At 37.0% G+C, this 10,592-nt stretch overlaps 1 long non-coding RNA gene across 1 annotated transcript; it reads right to left on the reverse strand.

Moving 5' to 3' along the window:
- Positions 1–1,784: 1,784 nt before the first annotated feature.
- LOC120530003 lies at positions 1,785–4,928 on the reverse strand. The gene is made up of 3 exons (XR_005633865.1): positions 4,812–4,928; positions 4,587–4,725; positions 1,785–1,989 (listed from the first exon to the last, which is right to left on the reverse strand). It is a non-coding gene; the product is annotated as an uncharacterized LOC120530003 (long non-coding RNA).
- Positions 4,929–10,592: the final 5,664 nt, after the last annotated feature.

The raw sequence follows: 10,592 nt of genomic DNA on the forward strand, positions 1-10,592 counted from the left end.
ACACGCTGTCTCAGCCACTGCAAAATGTTTTAAAGCCTTTCCTGTACGGACCTCGCGGTTCAGAAACAGAAACGATATCATTTATAAGGTGAAATTCAGCAAAATATGTTTATTAAATTATACAGATAAAACTTTAACTTCATTTAAATAATCTATATTCTTCACTGGGAGTGTCGTTAAGGATAGAATAATTAAACATGTACTACGAAGATATTTCAATGTTCTTTAAACGTTTTGAAGAATCGGCGCTAAGCTTACAGATGGCTTAACGTCTATTACAGAGCTGATTGTATGGCGATCGGTTACTTGGGGAAAGAAAAGCACTGACTGCAGTGACGGCTACGCCAATATATATTGAATATAAAACAGAAAGAGAAAATAACAACACAGCTAAAAACACAGCGACAAATTTCGGCAAAAGTTAAATGCTTGTGTCATGAGCACGAGGCGGCTATGCAGTGTCCGCAACGGACGTAGCCATCCACTGTGCATAAGCTACCTTACTGACGGGCGGGCAAAGGAGCCACCGATTCTTCCTCTGCCCAGTGCCACCACAAGCCTAGAGCGCCCTGATTGTACTGCTGCAATAAATTATTTCATCGGTGAAACACATGTTTAATAACGTGCTTTAACTCCTATCATCATGAAAATGATATCACGTATACATCTCAGTATTTTAGTTATTCAGAGAACTGTAATATTACGAATGTAATTGATTCTGTGTCCAGTTGGAGGAAGAGAGCCGGTTTAAAAGCAAGTAGTGATTCACACACATAGAGCACATAGAAGATCAAATACAAAACAAAGCATTTAACGTGCTACTTTAATTACGATGTGATTTGAGAAACTGGTTAATTAAACGATTTTAAGATGAAGTTTATGATGTTCTACTTTAATGACAAAATAAACTACGTGATTAAAGTGGAAATGTCGAGATTGAAGTTGACATTTCGTGCTTTTTCCTCACTGTGTGCCTTTTTCTCTGTACCCTAATAAGCTTTCATATGACACTCAGACAGTGGGCTTACAACTCGGCTTTTCACTGCGACTTTGATATGTGACTTCTTTTTATTTCCGGTACTGTGCGATTTGTGAATGTGAGCTTTCAAGTTTCTCCAACACGCTATGTCACTCGATCAACTTCCTTTTGTTGATTATACCACGGTTTATTTGAACAAATAGTATGTTTTTCATTTGCCTCCACTTGGTATTCGCTGAAATTCTTATATTTTCCCTGTGCTTTTCCCATTGTCTTTTCACAGAAGGCTGCGCTTAAGGGCGATTTATATTGATTTGCATATTCAAATAGGCGTAATTCTGGGAGGATTTGGGGCGTTACATAATGCGTGCACGAGCGTTAGTTTTCACGCTGATCGGGATTTATGTAGCGGAAGAACGTGGAAGTTGGAGTACGCACAGATTCCTGCATCTGGATTTTTCTGTGCGTAAACACATTTCGGCTTTTGTGCTTACGCCATGTTATAGTGCGAGTTCTACGCACGGCGTTATACATGAGGCCCCTGGTTTTTCACAGCAACAAGGAAAGAAAAAAAATGAAGAAACTGCACAAAGGGCAGAATTCAAACATTGCCTATACTAACAAGAAAAATAGGAAACTAATGGAAAAACTATAAGGAGATTACAAAATCTGGCTTTAACCCTTAGCACCACAGTGCTACAAAAAGAAAACTGAAGTAACGATAATCTTTAAACAAACAAAAATAATGTACTGCTAAAGAGCAAAACATGCTGGATGAGAACACACTGACAAGTATGTAGTCCTGGGGCACCCATAGGCAAACTCCATATAATTGAAAGAGAACATGTTGTAAGTGAAAAGAAAATGTCTTTGCAGACGTAAATCTCAAAATCGACTGCTCCAAGATGGTGGAACTTCAAGTGACAAGGAATTCCAGCAGGAGTAGAAGGGTCCAGGTATGCGGGCACCAGAAATGACACCAAGGGTGGGAAAGCTATCAGTTTTCCGGTCTGCAAAGGGAGGAGGAGATAATGAGTTAGCAAACAGTTCCACCCTGTGTTCCAGTGGAAAATTACATTCACCTGAGTCTTTAAGCTGTCCCAAATGCACAGGATTCAACTCCTTGTAAAGAGCCATCCACTATAAGAGATGATCTATCACTAGAGTGAATTCACAACCCAGGAGATAGTATCACAACTGATTAATAGCCCATTTGATACTCAAGGCCTCTGTTTCCACCACCATATAGCTGGTTTCCCGATCCAGTAGTTTCGAGATCAGGAACACAGTGGAGTGTTCAATTGTTGTTGATGCTTTGGCTCAGTATGGCACCAAGATCTGTGTCCGAAGCATCAGTATGTAAGATAAAAGGTGAAAAAAAATCAGAAGTTGTAAATACTGGTGCTGACATAGGGGCCTGCTTTAAGTCATGGAATGTGTCATCCATTTTAGCATCTCATACCACTGTATTAGGGTCCCTCTTCTTTGTTAGATCAGTCAAGGGTGCTACTCTCTTCGAAAAACGAGGGACAAACCGGCAGTAGCACCCCACCAAACCTAAGAAAGCTTTGACTTGCCTTTTGCTTTTCAAACAGGGCCACTTTATAACGGCATAGCCTGGATATTTCACCGCAGCCAACCCAAAGAAACATTTCTTCAGATGTATGTGTAGGCCTGCTTCTCTTAGTGTCTTAGTTCTCTTAGGTGCTAGAATAAATTACCAAGTCATCCAGATAGGCAGCACTATAGATATTGTGGCACTGAAGCAGTCTATCCACCAGATGCTGGAAAGTCGTAGGAACCCTGTGCAATTCAAATGGGAAAACATGATACTGCCAATGGCCACTAGGGGTATTAAATAAAATCTTCTCCTTGGCGGATTCTATTAAGGGAATTTGCCGGTACATTTTTGTCATATCAAGTGTGGTCCATTATTGATCCTTAATGAATTACTTGAGGAGTTCAGCCACGTGTGGTAAAGTTGTTGCAGAAGTGTCACCTGCTATCTGGTTTAGGGACAAGGACTGTGGGGCTAGATTAGGGGCTAAAATTTTCCTCAATAGCACCAAGCTCTAGCATCCTCCTCCTGGTCTCAATTTCCACTTTTGCTGCTACAAAATGATGTGGACATTCTCAGATGATAACCACTGGTTCCATAATGATGTCATATGCAATTTGGGAAGTTCTTCCAGGTCACTCATTCACCACTTCTGGTACAGACAATATGCTTGCTTTGAGCTCTTGTTGTTGTTAGGATGTCAAATTGGGTCCGAAATTAAGGGTGATTTTTCAGAGCGAAATAAGAATGAAGTTGTCTGGAGTAGGGATCAGAATCTCTGTCCTTTCACAGTTTTCAATAATTTCACATGGAAAACTTGTTTCGCTGGGCAACAGCTTGGTTGTTTCACCACATAATCTACCAGCTCCTTACTCTACTTAATTTCATAAGGGTCATTCCAATGTCCCAGTAATTTAGAATGGGTAGTGGAAATTAGAACCATGACTCAATCTCTGGGCTGAAAATACATATATTATGTATGGGTCATGCCATAATTGCGAGCCTGGACTGATTACACTTGCTCCATATTTTCTTTTAGAATAGGTTTCATTTAGTCAAATCTATCATGTAATTGTGCAATATATTTCTTCTATCACTTTTTTAGAATATCCAATAGGCCATACAATAACTCAAATGGTGAGAACCCTGTAGAGGCTTGTGAACTTCCCAGTATGCAAAAAGCATGACCCTAATTTTATGGATTATCCCTTCATACTTTATTATACAAGAGGCTGACCTATACCACCGAGTTTCCCCTTGATTACAGGTCTGACTGATCACTCCGGACTCCCAAAATCACATAGAGCAGAATATATTAAGATATATTACTGCCGAAATCAGTAAGTGCAGTGATCATATACTATTTATTACAACCACCTCAGTGAATGGAAGGGAAAGAGGATTGGCCATAAAACAGTACCCTTCTCTCACACGCAACTGTAGTCCATTGACTCACCAAAGTGAGGGCGGTTACAGGATGGTATGGCCCACCTCCCACACTTGTAGCAGTGGGGAGGGGTATCATGCTTCTCCCTTGGTCTCACTGCTAGTTCCATCTCAGGGATGGTAACATGTTCTATCTAGGACTTTTGCCAATTTGCAGGCTTTTGTAAATGCTTGATTTGCAAGGCTACATAATGTGACTCGAATGCTGTGATGAGGTTGTCCATGATTTTTTGTTCCTCCCAATGGACTATAGATATCAGGGATAGTTTTTACCAGGTAGTCACATACAACCTTTTCGGTGGAATCAGTGACCATTGGTTTCAACCAGCATTAAACTCTGCCCCATAGTTCATAGTCTTGGGAGTGTGTTAGCAGCTCAGGGTCGAAACTCCCAACATGCTCTCCTTGCTGGTCCGGACTGATGCTGTATCTTAGCAGCACCTAGGCTTTTAGTTGGTCATACTCTGCTGTGCCACCTGCTCATCTAACTCACTATAGTATGTGTGCCTACTCAGTATGCTTCCAGTGATGACGGGCAGCAGTACTTTCAAATACTAGACAGAAAGTCTCAACACCTTCATCAACATGCAGTGGTAGCAATACCTGGGACAGCCCCAACAGTCCATTGTTCCCTGTCCTCATCTTTCAGTTCCTGGGTTTCCATCATCATCACTTGCATAATGTCCCTGGTGTCCTGTTCCTCTCTTTTGGCAATGGTTCTGCAATCCTGCCTACAATGCCACTATAAGAAAAAACACAGACAGTTGTGAAGTGTTGGGTCACTGGAAAGCAAACCCTGTATAACTGAAAGGAAAAAAGAGTCATAACCTCGTTGAAAATTAAAAGAAAATATCTTTGCTGACGAGAGTCTCAAAATCAACTGCTCCAAGATGGCGGAACTTATGGTGATAAGGAGTTCCAGCAGGAAGAGGCGGGTGACATCAAGGGTCGTAAAGCCATCAATCTTCCAGTCTGTAGAGGGATGAAGAGATAATGTGTTAGCAAACAGTGCCATCCAGTGTTCCACTGTTGATTTAATATCACCTGAACCTTTAAGCTGGCCCAAATGTGCACATGCGTTGCAATGCTTATACGTACACCAGAACCAATGGCAAATGGCTTTTAGTCTTTAGAATATTTTTAAAATTCAATGTTGAAATAACAGACAATATGGATGTTCTGACGTCCTACCAGAAGAGCAGATCTGGCCATACCTTCGTGTCTTCTTTTGTACTGTCAATGCCTTTCATCTTTGGAAACCCTCAAATTCATCAAAGATCACCATCAACAACAAAAAAAAAAAAAACACATTATTTAAAATACACAAGCACACTATAAGATTAGCTCAGTTGGCTGATGCTGACATGCTATGATATCATTTCTTTTAGAGTGTGAATCTCCTGTTCACAAATTCAATGCTAACTGCACTGTGCCACCTTGGTATTCTGTATGTCAGTCAAGTTTCTTGATTAACATTAAAATAAGTGATGAAAACATTGGTTTATTACAGGAATGTTTTCATGGACAGCCTGTAAAATTGTACTTAATAAACAACTCCAACTTTACTCAATGTGAACATGCAGTTTCTCAGAATATGGTCTAGTTTCCATAAAAAGACAAAGAATATGTATGAGTCCAAAAATTCAAATAAACTGACAAAGCACAAAATGCCTGCTTTCACATTAGCATAATTTATTAATTTGTTCTTGAAACAATACCCAAAATCTAGTTAACAGAATGCAGGGATATGAAAAATGCACAGCGCAGTACAACAATGTTCTTTTGTTTAAAGAGCAAGTGCAACCTAAAAAAGAAAGTAAAACATTCAATCAAAATCATATTAGAATGCCATGATGCATACTTTTTGTGTTCTTCACATAAATTGTTAATGTCCATTTAGTTACTTCATTATTCATGGAAAAAGTAGAACATTGTATTACAATTATTATCGGAGGTATATTTGAAAATAATCTTCTTTTAGTTTTATATTACCAATATATTTTAAATATACTTCCTGTACAGTGGATATCAAATATGTACACTCTCTTATTGAATTTCAGGTTTAGACAAGGTAAAAGTTAATATCAAGACAAATCATGACAGACAATTTTAACTTTTCATTAGATCCTGTAACTAACAATATTTATTTGAAAAACAAAACGTTTGATGAATATATCAATCTAAAAAAATATTTGGGAGAATTATTATTCAGATTGTAATTGATATAATAGATGGCAAATTTAATCTCTTTCTAGTGTCTCTCAGGCTGGAAATTCTATATAAAAATGAACACAAAAAAATAATAATATTCACAGTAACTGAAAGAAAATGGTCTTTAGTCTTGAGAATATTTAGGAAGATTAGTGTTGAAATGACAGAGTTTGGTTTGTCTAGAAAAGGTGAGAGGAGTAGATGATCTCCAACTCAAGCTAATTGATTTTGATGAGATATGGAGCATTAAGCGACTAACAGTTGGGAAAGTATTTTGCTGCCATCTTGTGGATGAAAAAACATACACTGCTAAAAAAAATCTATGCTTTCTGCCCCTCTCTGTTAAGGCATTCATACTCATGAGTGGGCTGGAACATTCAACAAAAAAACACAATAGCATATAAACAAAAAGCTGTAAATGCAGTTTTAGAACAAACTGAAAGTAAACCATTAGCTGAATCAAGTGATGCTGATGACAATGTGAATTGGTCACCACACACTGATACCAATAATGAGACTGATGCATATGACACTGTAAGACTGAACCGCCAAGATATGCCTTGTGAATTTGGTCCCATGAAGATTCATCATGGTGCAAGTAAGTGCATGGCAAAAAATAAAAATGAATGTGATCAAGCGTAAGGACAAGAAAGCAGAGATGGGGACAAGTCGCATATGATCAAGTCCAAGCAAGTTTCAAGTGTAAACCATCAAGTCTCGAGTCAAGTCTCAAGTCACAGTTAAGACAAATCAAGCAAGTCAAGTCAAGTCAAGGGTTCACCCTAAGCAAGTCAAGTCGAGTCCTGATAAGTTTCAAGCCAAGTCAAGTCAAGTTGAAGTACTAAAACAAACAGAGGTTAAATTTTTGATACATTTATTTTTGTACAGAAAAGATGAACTTATATACATATATTATGTATCTTATTTGCATTGCTGTATTTAAATTATATGCATATCTGTGCTACATTAATATCTGAAAATAAAATTGTGTTGCTTACACAAAATGTTTAAAACTAAGAAATCCAGTCTAAAATGTATAATGCAATTCAATCTGAAAGGATTAGTTTACTTTGACAACAACAATGTACAGATAATGTACTCACCCCCTTGTCATCCAATATGTTCATGTCTTTCTTTCCTCAGTCATAAAGAAATTGTTTGTTTTTTTTTGTTTTGAGGAAAACATTTCAGGATTTCTGTCTATATATAATGGATATGTATGGCGCCCCGAAGTTTGAACTTCCAAAATGCAGTTTAAATGAAGCTTCAGAATGCCCGAAATGATTGGTTATTTTCCAAACAAATTGACAATTTATATACTTTTTAGCCTCAAATGCTGGTCTTGTCTCCTCTCTGTGCAGTCTGTGTGATTCGGGTAAATACAGTTAATAGATGTCAAAAACAACAATCTCTTTTATATCTTTAATGTCAAAAACATCCTGCTATGCCGTTTTTACCTTTTTTTGTAAAGGGCATTTGAGCTTCTATACATGTTAACTGTGTAAACACTGTGTCTGCACTTTTGCTGCAATCTAAGACTTTATTTACCCAAATCACACAGACTGCGCAGAGACAACACAAGACCAGCGTTTGAGGTTAAAAAGTATATAAATTGTCCATTTGTTTAGAAAATAACCGATTGTTTCGCTAGATAAGACTCCTCCTCCTCGGCTGGAATCGTTTAGAGTCTTCTGAAGCTGCATTTAAACTGCATTTTGGAAATTCAAACTTCGGGGTACCATACATATCCATTATATAGAGAGAAATCTTGAAATGTTTTCCTCAAAAAAACAATTTCTTAATGATCGAGGAAATGTTTTATATATGATGCTTTAATACTTATGCTGTCCATTATAAGGAACAGTAGGGGATTTATCCACTCTTTTTAATCTAATGTTAGTGATGAATCTCGTTAATTAAAATGAACGGATCTTTTTCATTTCAGCAGAATATAAATATAATGTATGTTAATATAGCCCAGTGATGAAGTTATGAAGCTTAATCGTCATCTCTGCGGTGGACGCGCAATATACACGTTTCATACATAATATATAATCTGATATATTTGTTTTCTATTTGAACTGGTTTCATTGTTATACAGCACACAACATTTTGTTGTTATTGTGAGTGTACACAAAAAAATTATAGACACTTAACGTAATCGATTCGAACGATGAAATTATTCTTGTCTGTATGACCAAAAAGTTTTGAACGAGTTATTGAAGGAGAAGTGATTGCACCGACGCTTTCATCTTAGATTTTCATGCAGTATAACGTTACACGAGCTGCCATTCAACTAACCACACGCAGTCAGTCCATACAAACGCTTGAAAATGCGCACATTTAATATAGACATAGTTTACATGTAATATCGAGAAGCCCTTTCATTTCAAGTTGCACTCAACATCAAAATGTGGCTACGCCACTGGTAACGTTATAGCGTTTTATTTATGAGATGATCATCACATTTCTGATAAAAACATGCAACCAAGGCCAAATTATGACAAACAGAAAAGATTAATTTAATTAATTAGTAATCGTTTTATTAAAATTGACTATAAAGAATTTGACTTCCTTACCTTTCCTTGTGGTTTTTGAAGTGCAGATGAAAGTTGATGTTGTGGTTGTCTTATCTGATACTCTCGCGTTGCATTCTCTGCATCTGGCAAATCTTTTTTTGTTAGTACGGTCTAGTTCAAAGTCCTTATAGCCAAACGTGACTATATGAGGAGCTCGACTATTGTCTGCCATGTTTGGCGCGGTTTGAGTTGTGCAGCGTTCTTCTTCTTCTTCTTCTTGGTAACGTTAAGAGTTGTGCAGCGTTAAGGGCGCAGGCGCCAATTATGGTGCTGCTGAGTCATAATTATTTTATTAAATTATTTTATTTTATTAAACGAATTATATTTAATAGTTCAAGTCATTGTCGAGTCTTCCACTTTAAGTCAAGTCTCAAGTCACTTACTCTCAAGTCAAAGTCAAGTCAAGTCATTTTCTTACTTCAATCAAGCAAGTCTCAAGTCCTGAAAATTGTGACTCGAGTCTCCCATCTCTGCAAGAAAGACGTTATCACCCTAAGCAATGTTCATAATACAGCAAATGTCAATGTTAATGTTAGAGGAATGCTGAAGACTGCCTTGCGCTGTGGTACCCTATAATAACATAATGGGTTTGTCGCTCATCAAAATCAAGCACTCACGTTTTACCCTGTCGTGCACAAGCAATAAATAATATATGAAAAGTGCCGAAAGAAACACGCTTCTACTGTCCTGATTACAACATGGGGCTGTGCGTTGGTAAATGTTTCAAAACATATCTCACAATGAGCACACATCAGTGCAATAGTGGACACTAGACATATCTCTCCTACAGTATTTATGATGACACTTTAATATTTACATATGTCTGTTACACATAATAAACATTTTTTGTTGTTAAAAAGTTCAACGTTTCTGACTAGTTTTTCAAGGGGTAAACATAATGCTAAGGAAATTAAAGAACTTTGCTAAGGTGAGAATATTTAAAGTCTCAAAAAGTTAACATGCATAACATTTTCCTTGCACATCCTTGTAAAACTACAGTATCTTTTTACAGTGGATATCGATATTTAAAGTAAAAACTAGACAGATTTCAAATATAAAAAGAACATAAGACGTTTATCAAGTTAGAGTGAGCCATTCAGATCACTACGCTAACAGCTAAGATTTCCCAATATTTTATCTAAATATTTTTTTGAGAGTTGTCAAGGATGCTGCTTCAATTGTTTCTTTGATAATTCAATAGTTCATTGCATGATATGCTGCCTAGCTTCAGTCTTAAATTAAGTTACTCTTAATTTTGACCCATTTCCTCGTAATTCATAATTTCATTGAAAGAATTTTGTTGGTCAGCCGTTTCGGTGCCTTTGAAAACTCAAGGCTTAGGTTCCCACACAGTTTAGTGCAATGCTGTTGTCTATGAATAAACTGGCAGTTAGACAAAATGTACAATGTTTGGTGTGCTGTTGTAGCTTATAAGCATGGCCATTATTGTAATATTTGATGCATTTTGTCCTTGCCAAGTTCAAAGTTACAAATGTGTGGCAGTGGATACATTACTTCTACTATCAGGAGTACAACAGTGAATATTATTAGTGTGTGGAAATGTGAACATAATAATTACCTGAGTGCTGGGGCAATGTTTGATTTATTGAGTGGTGAAGTTAACTTTGTATATGGTGTGACTAGGCAAAAAAAACAAATATCTTATCGGTTAAAATATTAAAAACATTATAAAAATACAGTGTACCTTTGAGAATAAGAGAGCAAAGTCTATTATGTGAAGGAAAACCTTACTGGTAAAAAAATATAAAGAAAATAATAATTTTACAACAGAACACTTCCTTTCCTTTTTTTGTCACTA

The sequence above is a fragment of the Polypterus senegalus genome, chromosome 5, assembly GCF_016835505.1.
Source record: "Polypterus senegalus isolate Bchr_013 chromosome 5, ASM1683550v1, whole genome shotgun sequence".
Classification (NCBI taxonomy): Eukaryota; Metazoa; Chordata; class Cladistia; order Polypteriformes; family Polypteridae; genus Polypterus; species Polypterus senegalus.